The sequence below is a fragment of the Solanum pennellii genome, chromosome 7, assembly GCF_001406875.1.
Source record: "Solanum pennellii chromosome 7, SPENNV200".
In the NCBI taxonomy this organism is placed as follows: Eukaryota; Viridiplantae; Streptophyta; class Magnoliopsida; order Solanales; family Solanaceae; genus Solanum; species Solanum pennellii.
In genome coordinates, this window is record NC_028643.1 from 11124179 (window position 1) to 11141891 (window position 17713).

The 17713-nt window shown below is 30.9% G+C and overlaps 2 long non-coding RNA genes across 3 annotated transcripts; one reads left to right on the forward strand and one right to left on the reverse strand.

The window, feature by feature from the left end:
* The first annotated feature begins 692 nt into the window (after nucleotides 1–692).
* LOC107025683 lies at nucleotides 693–1079 on the forward strand. Its single transcript, XR_003579124.1, has 2 exons — nucleotides 693–839; nucleotides 911–1079. It is a non-coding gene; the product is annotated as an uncharacterized LOC107025683 (long non-coding RNA).
* Nucleotides 1080–12341: 11262 nt separating this feature from the next.
* Nucleotides 12342–15826, reverse strand: LOC107024567. Of its 2 annotated transcripts, XR_003579215.1 has the most exons (3): nucleotides 15552–15825; nucleotides 12602–14795; nucleotides 12342–12528 (listed from the first exon to the last, which is right to left on the reverse strand). It is a non-coding gene; the product is annotated as an uncharacterized LOC107024567 (long non-coding RNA). The 2 variants fall into 2 exon arrangements; XR_001457368.2 differs by having other exon boundaries at nucleotides 12602–15826.
* Between the last annotated feature and the right edge of the window lie 1887 nt (nucleotides 15827–17713).

A 17713-nucleotide genomic window follows, 5' to 3' on the forward strand; every position in this document is an offset into this window, starting at 1 on the left:
GATTATCATAAATATTATATCATTATAAATTGTAACTTGTCCACGTGGACACATATATACGTGTAAAGTACACTATTAAATAATGAAAGGGATAATAGGTACTGCTCAAAGTTTGAGATTGTTATAGCAATTTCGATCAAAATTTAAATATATCTTGAACCCTCAAAGTTGTCTCAATTACACATTTATTTGATAAAGACCTAAGTTTAATTAATAAAGGCATCGATCCTCTGTCCGTAGCTGAGGAAATGCATTAAGAATTTGAATTATGTGTGAGGTAATGTATGTTATAATAAATTAATTAAATAAGTCCTTTTCAACTGATGAATCTACTACCAATGAGGCTGTATATATATTGACTTGGTAGGAGGATATGACAGGTGTATTGTTTAATCATATTGAGTACTCAATTGGTGTAACAACTTAACAACCATAAGGGATGAAATCAGCATGTCAGTATCAAAAGTATCTGACTTAATTATGCTTACACATGGGAAAGTCATGTTTATTTATGCATATATATATATATATATGTCCAGTTGAGTGAAAGTAGTAGTTGTCTTTAATATATTATCATCATACTGACTGGTTCCTAAAACATGGCCAGCTAGCAACCCCAACCCCAACAACATATATATATATATATATATATATATATATATATATATATAAATTGTTGTGGAGGAAATTAATATTAATTGAACAAATGAGTGGGAGAACGTTGGTGTTGATATTGTCCCTTTGGGCTGTCCTTGCTATCGTGACCCCTATCCTTGTCCGCCTGTCTGCTTCTGCCACACCAAATGGCGAATTTTTCGTCATTACACACACTATAGCTAGTAAGGGATTTTTTCTTTCCTTACCAAATTAAACAAAGAAGCTAAAATTTTAACGAATCGTGGATGTGCAGGTGAGAAAGTGATGGGCTTGCTGGCAAGAAGGGCGCTTGTTGCACAACCATCAAATAAACGCCATTTTGAGGTTGAAGACATTAATTATTCTTCGCTGCTTTTTCGGTTGTTTTAGACATAGCTTTTCATCTATACAGTATATATATACACACATACCAAATAACTAAATTGCTACTTTCTTCTAAACTTGCCTTTTTCTTTTGCAATCTTAGTTCATTATGCTAAAAATTCAAGGTACACAAATAACCAAAGTTGTACCCTTTATCCCAAAAAAAGGGTTTATGCGCCTTTTTCCCTTTGATTTCATCCCAAAAGTTATTTACTCTTTTGATTTTATTTTTTTTTTTGTTTTGTTTTTACAGTCTTGCTTCTCCCATTAAATTTACTTAAAATCTTTCGGTCTAAGTTCAATTTTTTTCCCGTTGGTATGGTTGACTTTATTCCTTTTATTAATTTCACTATAAAATTCCTTTCACCTGGCCATATATATATTGGGACAACTAACACATTGATAATAGTAACCTAACGACTTATTCGCCGTCCTAAGTAAACTATTTAAATTTTTATAAATAAAATAAATAAAGGTGTCCTAATCGTGTTAGATGAATGGTACTACTCCTGATTCGTATTATTAAGTGACCGGTGGGTATAACACCTCTTAAGAAAAATATTTAAGGAATTGTTTGTTAGTTGGTTACAGAGGGGAACCCAAGATTTGAAAATCGGAGGAGGGGGGCAAGGGTACGTTAACATTTTTTGGAGCAGTCATTATCATAGCTTTTTTTTGGAGCATGTTTTAAAATAACATTATTCATATCCAGAAGCATTTTTTCATGTCAATTCAAAAAACCTAAGAAAAGACCTTAGTTTATTGAAGACTCACTTTTATCATTACCTCGAAAAAACAGTTCAAATTCCAAGAGGAACCTTGCAACATTAGAAAAAGCCTCTAAATGAATTCGATGCTCGATTCTTGTTTTCTCAGATTGCTTATTGAGATTAATTCTTAAAACTTAGCATCTTGTTCAAAACACCTCTTGTGGAATCTATTTACTTCACCAACATGTAAATTGAATCATTTCAAAATATAATTCCAACCAATTTTCATGAAAAAATCACTACATTTCTTTTTACATGATCTATCCACCTGAAATCACAAGAATCAACAATATTTTCTTTTTAAAAAATGCTTAAAAATGACTTACCAATAGTTGTAGATTTTCTATGAGTTTTAAGAAAAACATTTTAAAAAAGGTATAACTCTAGAGTAAAAGGTTTAAAGTTCGGAAAAATGTTGACCTCCCACGGGAATCAAACTCGCACAGTCACTCTTTGGTTGAGCAACTTCAGCCAATTTGCCCAAACACCTTTTAGTCATAGGGGTGCACAATTAAATATATAATCATTTATCCATTATCTATACATATATGTATGATTATTTTTTAAAAGTTATCGGGTGAAGGTGCGCCCTCACGGATGCACGTGGATCCGCCCCTGATTAGTTAATGTTATTGCATATAGGATGTTAAAATGAGCTCAAATATAAGTAACATGTCCAATCTGTCCAAATTCTATGCATTGGGTTCAACATAGTTTGAATTGAAATCAATGTCAACTCATTCAAGTCTTAATCTATTTTTAAAGAATTTTCAATTGAGCCAAATTTTAATATCCAATTTTAACCCATATAAGACACTTACGCATTAATGTTCATATTGAAAAGGTATAAATTACTATCTATTTTATATCTTGTAGGATTTCTCTATCCATTTGTAACTTATTTTTGTTATTTTCTTGAGTTGAAATTCCAATTGTTGTTATAAAAGTTAAAAAATAATATGTTAAAATTATTGAGATTAAGCGGGCCAAATTGGTCATAACTCAATCAGGTTTTGAGCTCATTCGAACCTAACTTATTTGAACTCAAGTAAATTTGGGCAGATCATGACCCAACGTAATTTCTGTTTCAACCCATTATCTCCAGTTTCAACACTACATGCACTTTCGACACCCCTAAATATAGGTATTAGTAATGTATGATTTAGGTATTTCAGGAAAAATTACCTGAATATACATCTTATTTTTACCATATTCTCTAAAATTTTCTACCATTTAAAAAATTAAAAAATTATCTCGGGTACATCACTTCCCTCTCCCTGATATAACCTTATTCCCCTTCTATGATACATCCCTCTTATCCCCTCTCGGATACATTTCTATGCACCTCTCGGATATATCCCTCCCCCATGTATCCGAGGGAATACATCCCTTCTCCATGTATCAAATGTCCTATTCCCTCTATAATATATCTATATCCTCTTTATGATACATCCCTCCCCTCTGAGATACATCCTTCCTCTATGTATCCGGAAGTTTAGCAATGTATTCGAAATTATTAAATTTTTAGGAAATTTTGTAATTTGAAAAAGAGTACAGAGATAATGTAATTAGCTAATTAACATAATGAGATTTACATAAATTATACATTATTATATGCATGAATTAGTTATTTTAGCGTGCAGAAAATAATACATAAAATCTCTCATAACTTGTATGTTTTAATTATGCAGATTTCTAAATTAAATTATTAACCAAACATCGTATTAATTTTATAAATAAATAACTTATTTCCTATCTACGTACCAAATATCATATAAGTTATATAAAAATTAATACATAAATAACTTGTTTCTACCCGACTATCAAACGCTCCTTAATGATATAACAATAAAAGTTACTCATTACTACCATTTTGATGGGATTGCATTCCTTTCAGTTTTCCAGTGAGCCTTTAAAATGCTTACACATGTACACATAAAAGTTGAATGTGTTGGATTAATTTTATTAATTAAAACCTTGTTACCACAGTTATAACTTCTCTCTTCCTTCATCTCTCATGAGGCAAAGACTCATTTTGTTGGTGTTATCGAATCTCTTGAAAAGAGATAACACAAAAAATAATGAATCTATCTATTCATGTAATGAAATTTCAGGAATTCGAGTGGCATAGACTTAAATTAACACCAGTGGACTGCTACAGCAGAGGAAGGCAAAAACCATGTGTTTCTCTCAATCACCACGTCTCTTATCTAATTTCTTGTTAATCAACTAACATTGTCGTCGATCATTTTGGATTTGCTCTATTCTTGAAATCCGTTATTCCATTCACTAAGTAGTTAATGGGTCAATCCGAATGTGCTGACTAAGTTTTTCAATATTTGAACAATTTGATGATTTCAACATAGTCACTATAAGTGTGTAGCTTCAGGTTTTTCTAAACTAGCAAATCTTTAATTTGGTATAGGGTTTTATATGTGCAATTATATTCTAATTATTAAGAATAAAAAGCGAGGTTATTAACTGTGATTACAAGGTTTTAATTAATAAAATCAATTCAGTCTATTACACATTTCATGGTACACGTGTAAGCATTTTAAAGGCCCACTGGATAAACTGGAGGGGATGCCTACTGGACACGATCCAATCGCCATTTTGATTAGGGAAATTTAGCTAACTAGTAAAAAAAATCAACTTATTTAGTGATAATATCCATACTTTAATAATATTAGTAAACATGTCAAAAATGTTATTATTTTAAAAATAAATAATTATTCTAATATTATTAATATTTTCTCTCTCATTATTTACACTTTTTTTTCTCTCTCATATATTACACATTTTCTTATATTTATGTAATTGGATAGATATTAATGTCATTTTAATTTTTCTCTCTCTTTTTCTTAAGCTTATCGATTTCTCTCTCTTACTTTCTTCCTAATCAAATCTCCAGATTTTTCTCTCTTTTCTTACTCTTCTTTTCAATTTCTCTCTCTAACATTCTTTCAAATCAATTTCACAGATTTTCGAATCAATATGAAAAATTCTAGTAAGGAACTTGGAAAATTCCATTAAAGCTTCTAAGAACAAACTGAATTGGAGAAGAAGGAAGGAAGTTATATTTCTCATTGCACATGGATCTTACACTTGTTCCTTTATGTACAAAATGGTGCAGATTCTGTTTCACTATTGCATTCCTAACTAACTCTAATCTTCCACTAACAATTACAGCTCATTTACTAACTGAATATATTCCTAACTAACTATGTGCAGAAAATACAAAGTAACAGAATTAACAGAAAATGTGACATTAGAAGAATAACAGAAAACGTGAAAGTTAACACTCCCCCTCAAGCTGAAGGGTGCAATATGTTAAGCACACCTAGCTTGCCTAACAGATGAAGATGTTGAGCCTGACTCAATCCTTTGGTTAATAGATCAGCAACTTGTTGATGAGTGTGTACATACTCTGTTTGAATTAATCCAGTCTTAACTTTATCTCTAATAAAATGGCAATCTATTTCGATGTGCTTGGTTCTTTCATGGAACACAGGATTTGCAGCTAATTGAATAGCAGATTTGCTATCACTCCATATTTTGATTGGCATTTGAATGAACACATTGAGCTCATTGAACAACCCTATCAACCATGTCACTTCTGCTACTGTTGAAGTCATACTTCTATACTCAGCTTTAGCTGAACTTCTAAACACTGTCTGTTGTTTCTTGGACTCCCAAGACACTAAAGAATCTCCAAATTTTACTATATAGCCTGTTACTGACCTCTTAGTATTAGGACAAGCAGCCCAGTCTGAATCACACCAACATGTTAATGTTGTGGCTGGCTGAGCCTTCAGCCATATGCTCTGACCAACTGTTCCTTTCAAGTATCTCACCACTCTGATAGTTGCTTCCCAATGAGACCTTTTTGGATGTTGCATAAACTGACTTAGTGTTTGCACTGCATAGCTAATGTCAGGTCTTGTAATGGTAGCATACATTAATTTCCCCACTAATCTTTGATAAGCTGAATTATCTATTAGTACATCATCTCCTTGTAGTCCAGTAGTCTGATCAAATTCTACTGATGTCAACCTCAAGTTGGTTTCTAATGGTGTGTTTACAGGTTTTGCACCACTCAATCCTGTATCAGAAATAAGCTCTAATATGTATTTCCTTTGATTCAAGATAACACCTGTTCTGGACCTTAACACCTCAATTCCCAAGAAATATTTTAGTTCCCCTAAATCTTTGAGTTTAAACTTCTGATGCAATGCTTCTTTTGCTTCTCTGATTAATAACTCATTGTCACCAGTAATGAGTAAATCATCAACGTAGATCAAGACAATAACCATCCCCTCTGGCTTCTTCAAGGTGAACAATGAATAATCATGAGAACTTTGGATGAAGTCTGCAGATAATAAGGTGTTGGTCAATTTGATATTCCATTGTCTAGATGCTTACTTGAGTCCATACAAGGATTTAAGCAATTTACAAACTTTGGTTGACCCCTGAGATCTGAAACCTTCAGGCATCTCCATATATACTTCCTCATCCAAATCTCCTTGTAAAAAGGCATTGTACACATCCATTTGGTAAAGAAACCATCCTTTAGAAACAGCTACTGCAATAACACTTCTAACAATTACCATTTTTGCAACTGGTGAAAATGTATCATGATAATCCAATCCTTCTTGTTGACTATAACCCTTGGCTACAAGTCTAGCTTTAAACCTTTCTATGCCTCCATCAGCCTTGTATTTGATTTTGTAAATCCATTTAGAACCAACAGCATGTTTACCTAGAGGTAAATCAAGCACCAACCATGTCTTGTTATCTTCAAGATCTTTAATTTCTAACTTCATGGCCTCAATCCATCTTGGATCTTTGCTAGCTTGACCAAATGTTTGAGGTTCTACTGAATCTGAAAATTTTGCCAGGTAGCTATGATATTTTGATGACACATGATCATAACTAAGATGGTTTTCCAGAGGATATTTACTATTATGTCCAATAGCAGGAGCCATAAAATCTTTCATCCATATGGGATGTTTGGTATGTCTAGATGATTTTCTAGTAGAAACTAGAGGTAATGGTTCTACTGTATCAATAGCTGAGTCTTGAATTAACATCTCTTCATTCTGAATATGCAACATCTCATTAGAAACATCATTGAAACTGGTGGAAATCTGTGTGTCTGCATGTACACAATCCTCAGTTGTTGTACCTTCTGAATCATTAGCTTCTTCAAAGCTATCAGGTAATAAGTCATTAACAGGTGCCTGTGAAAGTTTTGAAGTGGCAAAAGAAAAGATGTGTTCTTGAAATACAACATCTCTATTGACTAGGAATTTCTTAGTCTGTAAATCCATCAACAAATAACCCTTCTGAGTTTCTGAATATCCCATCATGATCACATGTTTTGCTCTTTCTAAAAACTTGTCATTTCTAGGAATAACAGAAGCATAACCAAGACAGCCTATAACTCTCAAATGGATGATATTAGGAGGCTTAGAGAATAATATTTCATATGGACTTTTGTTATGAAGAATTGATAATGGTAGTCTGTTAATCAAATAAACAGCTGCTTGAACACAAATTCCCCAGAATCTAAGTGGCATACAAGATTGAAATCTGATGGCTCTAGCTACATTCAATATGTGTCTATGCTTCCTCTCCACTACACCATTTTGCTGTGGTGTGTGAGGACAGCTACTTTGATGTATAATGCCAAGGCTTATAAACAACTCTTTGCACTGAGAGTTGAAAAACTCTGTTCCATTGTCTGACCTTACTATCTTGATGATGTGCCCAAACTGATTCTTTATCAATATAAAGAAATTCGTTATAGCTACTATAGTTTCAGATTTAAGCTGTAATAAATGTACCCAAGTATATCTGCTGCAATCATCAACAATTGTAAGGAAATAGTATTTCTTATCAAATGTGGGAACCTTATATGGTCCCCAAAGATTCATGTGTACAAGTTCAAAACATTTAGAGGTTTTTGATGCACTGATAGGAAATGACAATCTAGTTTGCTTAGCTAATGGACAGACTGAGCAACTAGTAAGTAAATCAATGTCTTTATTGTTATGTAATAGTTCTAAACCATGTAGTACTTGATTTGAAGGATGACCAAACCTTCTATGCCACAATTCACAATCTTGTAATGATACCTCTGCAACAATTTTCTGAGGATTTTGAGTTTCACATTTGCCCTTCATGCCAGAATCATTTCTGAATATGTACAGGCTCCCTTCTTCCCTACCAATCCCCTTCACCCTGCCACTGTAAAGATCCTGAAATATACAGAATTCAGGGTAAAAGGAAACAAAACAAGACAGTTCCCTGGTTAACTGTGATACAGACAATAGGTTGAACTTAAACTCAGGTACACACAACACATCTTTGATCACTTCATTGTTAAACAAGTATGTTTCTCCTATGTGTGTTATAGAGGCCTTATCACCTGTAGGTAAGTTCACCTTGTCTTGATGAGAACTAGCTGTACATTTACTATTTTTTAGCAAATGCTCATTTGTTGTAATATGATGAGAAGCACCAGAGTCTACTATCCAACAATGAGAGGCAACATTAGTTGAAAAACAATTTGCCATACCTGTCATGTTGGCCTGCTTCATTTCCTTCTTATCTTTCCCTAACATGTCCATTATTTGTTTATATTCTCCATCAGTGAATGCATGTCCTCTGGCAATAAAAGCATTGTTTACTTCATGATGACTAGAAGAAGCTTCTCCAGAATTCTCTTTGGACATATTGTTAGCTTCTCCAGCATAGTTGTAGCTATTTCCTCCAGATGAAGAATTCATTTGTCCTGACCTTGAATTATTGAAACCAGATTTTTTTCTGTGTTTCCAATCAGCTGGATAACCAATTAATCTGTAACAGTTCTCCTTAGTGTGCCCAGTGTACTGACAATGTTCACATCTTCTTCCCTTATGATTCTGACTTCCTTGATTATAATTGTTCCCTCTATTAACATTCATAGCTACTACATCAGGTACCTTATTAGCAATGGTTACACAAGCAGTTTGTTGTTGTAGCTCATCCTCTATAATCATGACATATGCTTGATTAACAGTAGGAGTAACACCTTTTAGCAAAATCTGCCTCTTAGCCTGTTCATACGACTCATTCAAACCACTAAGAAACTGAATTAGTCTAAGCTGATACAGATGATCTGCATATTCTTTGGATTTTGGACATGCACAACTAGGAGAGGGTACAAGTGCATCAAATTCCCCCCACAAGTTCTTCAATTTAGTATAGTAAGATGAAACAGAATCAGTACCTTGTGAGAGTGTGTTGATTTCCCTGTGCAGCTGATAAATTCTCATTCGATTGACTTTTTCAAATCTCTCTTTCAAGTCTTGCCAAACTGTATAAGCACTAGTAGCATACACTATTCCACTTAGAAGATCTTCACTGACTGAATTCATCAACCATGACAATACAATTGCATTGCATGTTTCCCACTGCTCATGTAATTCATCTCGATACAAAGATCTACTGCAAGCTCCTGTAACAAATCCAATTTTCCTCTTTCCTGTCAAAGCAATTCTCATTGATCTACTCCATACTCCATAATTTTCAGGTCCAGTGAGTTTAATAGGAATCAGAACTGCACTTGAAGCATCCGATGGACCTATATAAAGAGGATCATTTGGATCAATTCTTCCTACCGCCATTGTTGTCTTCTTCACAACTCTACACTATTCTGATCTACTTCTTCTTTGTCTTACTGTATTACTAGTATAATCTGCTCTGATACCATGAAAAATTCTAGTAAGGAACTTGCAAAAACTCCATTAAAGCTTCTAAGAACAAACTGAATTGGAGAAGAAGGAAGGAAGTTATATTTCTCATTGCACATGGATCTTACACTTGTTCCTTTATATACAAAATGGTGCAGATTCTGTTTCACTATTGCATTCCTAACTAACTCTAATCTTCCACTAACAATTACAGCTCATTTACTAACAGAATATATTCCTAACTAACTATGTGCAGAAAATACAAAGTAACAGAATTAACAGAAAATGTGACATTAGAAGAATAACAGAAAACGTGAAAGTTAACACAATATATTAATATTTTCTATTATTCTCATTTTTAATTTCGTTGCAAGATTTGATTTGAAGATTAACATTGATTTGAGTATTATGTTTTTCAGATTTCTTATTTATTCTTACTGATTTTAGTGTTTTTTTAATTTTTTTTGTTTTGTTGTTGTTCTTAAAACATTTTTTAGGGTTTGAGACTACATAATTGTCTCTTCAATGAACGTTTTCAAGAGAGTTACTAGAGGTATTGGACAAAATAATCAAAGTTCTTCCGATTTTCCATCGTTTAATTTTTTTCACTCAAGAATTAAACAACAATGTAGGTTCCACTTCTAATCTAAGGAGGATATACGACGGGAAAAAATGTCTGAATCCGTCGATGTGCAAAATCCCACACAAATTCATAACCATGAAGTTGAAGAAGACCAATTTGTTGGAGAAGAGGTAATTTTTTTGCATGTTTTGTGTCTTACATGTTTAGTTTAATTTGTTTAGTAATTTTTAAGATTAAAAAAAATTCATGTTACAATGCGTTTGAAAGTATATATAGAATTTTTATTATATTATAGTTAGTATTTATTTTTGTATTTCATATATTTATTGTATTTTGGGTTCTGTTTTTCTTTTTTTTGTGTGTGTTAGTTATGTCAATGTAACACATTATATGAGTTTGATTGTGTATATTTCATAGTTTAATGTTTTTTGTATTCATAGATTTGGAAGCGTATATTGAATTTTATTGTTGTTTTAGTCCGTATGTATTTTTGTATTTCATTGTTTTATTGTATTTTGTATCCATAGATTTGGAATTGTATTTCATATATTTAATTCATTTTGTGTTCTGTTTTTTTGTGATAGTTATGTCAATGTACCACAGCTAGTATTTATTTTTGTATTTCATAGTTTTATTGTTTTTTGTATTCATAAATTTGGAAGTATATATTGAATTTTGATGCTGTTTTAGTCAGTATGTATTTTTACAATTAATAGTTGTATTCATTCAAAAACTATGTTGCATTGTTTCTGAATTTGACATTTTTTTCTAATTTGTATTTATTCTAAAGGTATGTGAACTTGTTATGTATTTTATTTAAGAATGAGTACACCAAATATTCAATTATTTCTTTTCAATTTTATATTTCATTCACTTTTTCATCATACTAATTTTTTGTATTTTATATATTATTATACAGAATTCTGAATAAAAACTAGAATAAATAAAAATACAAATAAAATACATATTGGAATGAATATATACAAGATTTTTGAAGAAAAAAATAACTATATAGGAAAAAGAATATATGAATACAAATATATTTCTTAAATGACTATATAGATACATTCAACATACCTATTGGAATGTACAAACTAATAAAAAAACTATAATAAATATAAATAGAATATATTGTGGAATGTTGAATATAATTTTAAAAAGGTAAAAATTCTGGAGAAAAAAAAAAGAACAAAGTTTAAATTTTATTTGAAAATGTAAGTGATGAAAAAATTAAGTGATCTTTACCTTTTTTTGAAATATTTTCTCCCTTGATTTTCTCCCTTTTGTTTATAATGATTATATTCTTTAAATAAAAACAAATAATAAAAATATAAATAAGCTAAAACTTGACATTTTTACTAAATATTGAAAATGTTGCTAATGAGCCCCTTAAATATTAAAATATTGACATTTTGAAAAATTTCTCCTCTGATTATCCAAAAACTGGATTGGGCTCCTGTCCAGTGACTTTTCCATCCAGTTGGTCCAGTCCCCCTCTAACATGCTGCCATTTGTCACATAATGATCTAAGGATCGATAATTATTTAATTAAAATAATCTCTTAAACTATAGTTAAGATATAGTATTTTTTTTTAATTTCTTTTTGTTCCATATTAACGTATATAAGAGACAAATGTTTTAATCAATCACTATTCTTTTTTTTTTCAACTTTTTTTTATGTTCTTTTCAAAATCAATTAATTTCCATCACAAACCCAATTTTTTTCAAGCTAAAAATTCCATTATTTTCAAATTATTTAAAAAATCTTTTCAAATTTCTCTACCCATTCAATTTCTTAACAAATAGAAGTGCATTCAATGACCACAAGAAATTTCTACAGCTAAATAATATTATTGTTCTTGTTTCTTGTTATCGGATGGTTAAGAGAGACTAAGAGATTTCTTTGATTATTATATAGGTGTTCGTTAATACGAGATGAAAAACTATATATAATTTTTTCTCAATTAACCGGGAACAAGAAATCATTGTTTCCTTTATTATTGTTTCTCAAATATTAAGTGCAAATAACTTCTTCCCAGTTACTTTCACTCTTATCACTTTTTAAGGCTTAAGCCATACAAGCCAAAATGCACCAAAAAGAAGTCACTTTTGACAATCAAATCAGCAACACAACAAACTTGTATTGAATTGTAGATTGTGATCACTTAAATCGCCATCTCCATGTAACCTCTGCTTTGATGAAGGTGTCACAACCAATGTGGAGAATACTTGTTAAAATCAGGAAATGAAACATCCAGGAATGAATATATTATGTGGTCAATAACATCAGTTATTAGAAATATACATATATATGCAAAGTATTAAAAGTTTTGTTCACTAGTTGAGTCAAACTTTCATTAGATGGATATCCTTGAGACAACTGAGGACACAATGGACGAAAGCTTCCTTCTGTGACATCCTATAATTTAAAACATAACATAAGTTTCACATTATTATAATAAACAAGAAATAAATGAGATGTTGTGAGATACCATAGCGTTTGATGGATCTAATGAAGGTATATAAGGGACTTGAAAATGTGGAAGGTGATCTAACTGCTGATCAGTTTGGCATTGAAGAGATTTTGGCAATGAAGTTTCCCTTTTTTTGTCCATACTTTTCTGTGAAACTCTTTGGCCAAGTATTAGAACGACGAGTTGGTTCCTTTCTTTTTAATCCAGTCACCTTTGTAAAATTTGTATTGTCAATAAATACAATTTCATTGGGCTCATTTTGAGTTGATTTGCTTAGAGCTGACTTATCAGGTGATTCCTTTCTCTTCTTTATATCTCTTAGCATCGCAATCATCTCATTTGCACCTTTTACAACCACTTCATACCCTTCTTTGGATTCTGAAGCTTCACTTGAAATTTGGACAAAAGTATGACATAAATGTCTATACCTTGCAGTAACATCAACTTTTGGATCAATGTTTTTTCTTCTAGAATGGCATCCATCTCGTTTATATTTGTAACATCTTTTGTCCACCTCTTCAGTATATATTGGATAGGAATCTTATCCTTTATATTCAATGCGTGCAGGATCTTTAAAGCCTACACAGTATACCTGAAAATTCAAACAATTTACAGCTGCAAGAAACTTGAGTTATTGATCTCTTAATAGTCAAAACATGCTTCTTAACACTTCCAAGCGCGCTAACATTACAGGTACATAAATCTCCTTCATTATAGGAGTCATAAAACATTAATGACCTTTCCCATTCACTTTGGAACATGTGAAATATCGTTGAGGTGTATCCTTCCCTAGCATGAATCAATAAAGGAAGTTTAACCTTCAAAATAGGTATTCTTTGAGTCATGTCAAAATTAGACTTATTCTCATTGGTGCGCTTATCATCGACTGATCTTTCAAAATGCTTAAAAATTGAACAATATCCAAATCTGATTTCAAATATCCCCATAAAGATCCATTAAAACTCTCACGTAATTGTGTGCTTCGCATACCTGCTGAGAATGTATTTCTTCCATATGTCATGGATCATTTCTCTCTTATAGAAAATGTGGTTTTCAGCCAACTATTATCCACAAGATCATATTTGTCGAGCATTTCTTGCCATGCACTTAAGAAATCCTCTTCATACTCATAATCATAAAGCAATTTGCTAAAATCTTTTGGAAATGAAGCATTATTTCTAAAAATATGACTAAGATGTTTAAACGCATTCTTTTCCAAGTGCCATACACAAAGGCGATAATACGTCTGTGGCGTTATTAATGAGATAGCAGAAGATATAACAGGATCTTGATCAGTAAAAAATGTCTGTGGTATATCTGCAGACATAATCCTAAAGAAATATTAAAAAGCCATTCAAATGATTCAGCTGATTCTTCATATAAAAGCGCTGCACCAAATATAACCATTTCCCTATGATTATTCAAACCAACAAACAATGCAAAAGGTCTATACTCTTTATTTGTTCTATATGTTGTATCAAAGGAAACAATATCTCCATAAATCTTATAATCTCTTAACATTTTTACATCGGCCCAGAATACATTAGCTATCAAACCATCATCATCTAATTGTAAAGAATATCGAAAAGCAAGATCTTCAAGTATTCTTTTCTCAAAATAGTCTACCAAACTACGAGCCACTCCATGTTTCAAGCTTTCTTTACTTTTATCCCAAAGATAATTCTTTTGATCTCTCTTTGTGTAGCCTAGAAAAGATTTTCCTCCAGCTTGACGAGCAGCATAATCAAATGAAGCTTTAGGACGTATTCCTGAATTATCTAATAAGTCAATTTCATATGCTTGAGAAAATTTTATCTTTCTTTGTGAGGGTAACAAATGAGCCAAAGTAGGAGAAACAAGAAGATGATTATGTTTCTCTATAAATGAAATGATGCGAAACATTTCATTTGGTTGACGACTAATAATAATATGAGCTAAACACCCTGTTCTAGTTTCCTGCCTAGGCTTTTGAACCACCATATCTCATTTGATTTTGTTTCTATACCCTTCTTTATAACATGTGAACTTTCTTTAAGTCACATACCCTTGGGCTTTGTTTTTGTTAGCATATTCTTTCCTTATGCTAAAACCAATTGCACTAGCATATTCATTATAGTAATCATATGCATGCTCATCCGAATCGAATTCCATTCCAAGTTTTATGGACAAATTACATTCACTTTGAGACTCACTAGATCCCATCTCCGTAAATCTAAAACACAAAGAGTATAGATAAGATAAATAATCGATAATCTTAAAGCTAAAGAGTAATGCAATCTTAAATTTAAGAAAAATTGATTATATAACCAATTTGAATAATATATTTCATAACATATATCAGGAATAATACGTTAGATGAGACTATATGTGATTCTAATTTCAAGGAATGAATAGAAAAAAAAAACTTAGGCATCATGTTTTGTATATAGGTGGTGGGGATTTTTTTGGCTAACAAGAAGCATGGAGTGAACCCAACTTAGAAAAACATGTAAAATAATATACAAAACTCTTATTAGTTCACAACAACAAAAAACAGAGTATAATAAATAACTAAAATACATAGTAGGAGCACTAAAGTCACTTTCAAACTAGGCTAATTTCAGATGGCATAAGATATTAGTGATTTTCGACAACTTCAATTCAATTTAGTTTTGATATTCCAAAAATTTCAAGTTGTAACTTCACAGACACCACTGTTAGAAAATGTTTGTGAACTTTAATAAATTTATGCTGTGAGCTTTAAGAATATTAAATACTCACATTTTTGGAATTTCATTTTTACATAATATACCATAAAATCTAACTGAGACATTTTATCGAACACATTGCGTACACTTTTTCACACTGAAAGTTGCAATTACAACAAGAGCATAAGAACAACGATGACAAACCTGCTTACACATTGCGTACACTTTTTCACACTGAAAGTTGCAACTACACCAAGAGCATAAGAACAACGATAACAAACCTGCTTTTGTGTTGTCTCTTCTTGTCGAGAAAAAAATATGTTCACCAAGCCTTTTTGATCTTCTGTTGTTATCACTAGTAAATGATTTAATCTTCTCTGTTTGTTGAGTCTTTTATCTTTCTCTCTTGAACATATATTGTCCATGGTAAGCAAATCTTTTTTCCAGCAAAAGATAATTGCCTCAACAACTTTTCGGATTATCAGAAAAAAATTTCAGCGACCCTTTCTGATTTCTTTTCTATATTGAGAATTCAGCGGCAAGCCAAAAATATATTGGAGCTTAACCATATGTAGTGTAACTTAACCATAGTTTAAGAGATTATTTTAATTAAATGGTCAATTTTGAACCCAAAGGTAAATAACAAGGGTATTTTGGAGCCAATAGGTGGGTGAAAATGATATTTTGAAGTTAATAGGTGGATGAAGGGTAGTTTTGTACCATTTTAAATAAATTAATTCTTATATCAAAATCGCCCTAAACATTACTAAAACACGACGAAATTACAGATTCCTAAAAATGACATTAAAAATTATTCGAGTCTGAATTGAAACTCCAATTAAATCTAGTTTGAACCGCTTATTTTGGAGGACGCTTTCAATCTGATTCTATTTCAAGCTTACATTCGAATTTTATGATTAAAGATAAAGAAGTAGTACATCCCGGATTAACTCATGCACTTTTTTTAATATAATTTAATAAATATTTATTATTTGTTTTAAATATTAAAACTTTAATACATTCTTTTTTTAAAAAAAATTATCTATTAAGTAACATCACATAATTAAGACGAGTGAATAATTAAGATGACCATAGTCAGACTTTTAAGTTTATCGGTAATTTTTAATTAGACAATTGAATTATAATAAGTTTTGATTGAGGACTTCTATCTATGATAATATACTTCTATAGACATTTTCGCATCAAATTTTTAGAATTACTTGTAGTTTTTTTGTTGTTACATTAGTAATGAGTCGGGTTTATTAATTGGATGTGGTTTAATTAGTAACCGTGGGTAGTAGATTGATTTATAAATTATATTAATGAGTTAAATTATAACAAATAGTTGATAGTCATGTATTAAAAAATATTTAAATAGTTTAAATTTAAAATCGTTAAATAAGTGGTCAATTTCGAATCCAAAAGTGAATGAGAAGAGTATTTTGGAGTCTATATGTGAATGAGAAAGGATATTTTGGAGCAAATAGGTGGATGGATGATAGTTTTGTATCATTTATGATACTTTAAAAATATTTTAGACCTTTTTCCGATTAAATAATTATTAACCCTTAGATCATTGACAAATGGCAGCAGATTAGAGGGGAACTGGACCAACTGGACGGAAAAGTCACTGGACAGGAGCACAATCCCCAAAAATTATTGACCTTGACCTTGAAATTATAGTGTAGGTAGAAACCTCGTTAAAAAAAGATTAATATATTAAGAGCCTCAACAATTATCGTAAACCTTAAATTTAGTTCTTTTGAACTATAACAAAAAATCTTACAATTCACAGTAGAGACAATTATAATTTGGAACATTAAAGACAAATAGTTGGTTTGCTTTATTTCAATTACGGTTTAGCTATAAAAAAATATAAATTAAATATATTTGACCGCATCACAATCAAATTGATCTTATTAATCTTTGCTTCGAATTCTTGGTTCGTCCACTCTTAAAAGATAAAATGTTATCATACATCTAGTTGTGGTATCTAAGAGGATTTATCAAAAAAACATATAAATAAAAAAAGCACATTATATTGTTAACAAATATAAGTAAAGGAATATTTATGAGAAAATTTAATAAATGAAATATTTAAGAGTGAATATTACTAATCTTATTTAACACTCCTTTTTAGTTTACAACATATAATATTAGATTTCTAACAATACCTAATAAATAATAAGTTAATTAAGGAATTAAAAAAATGAAAATGAATTAAAATAAATCTTAATCAATTAAATAACAATATATTTTCCCATAAATATAGTGTTTTGTAAATGACAAAATATAACAATTCTTGATTTTCTCCAATTAATTGGACAAGATTTTGATTGTTATCAATCTTCTTATTAATAGTAATAATCTTCTATTTAAATTTTCTTTCCTCCTTCATTGTAGGATTTTTTTTATTGTTTTAAAAACTGATATCAGTTTTTAT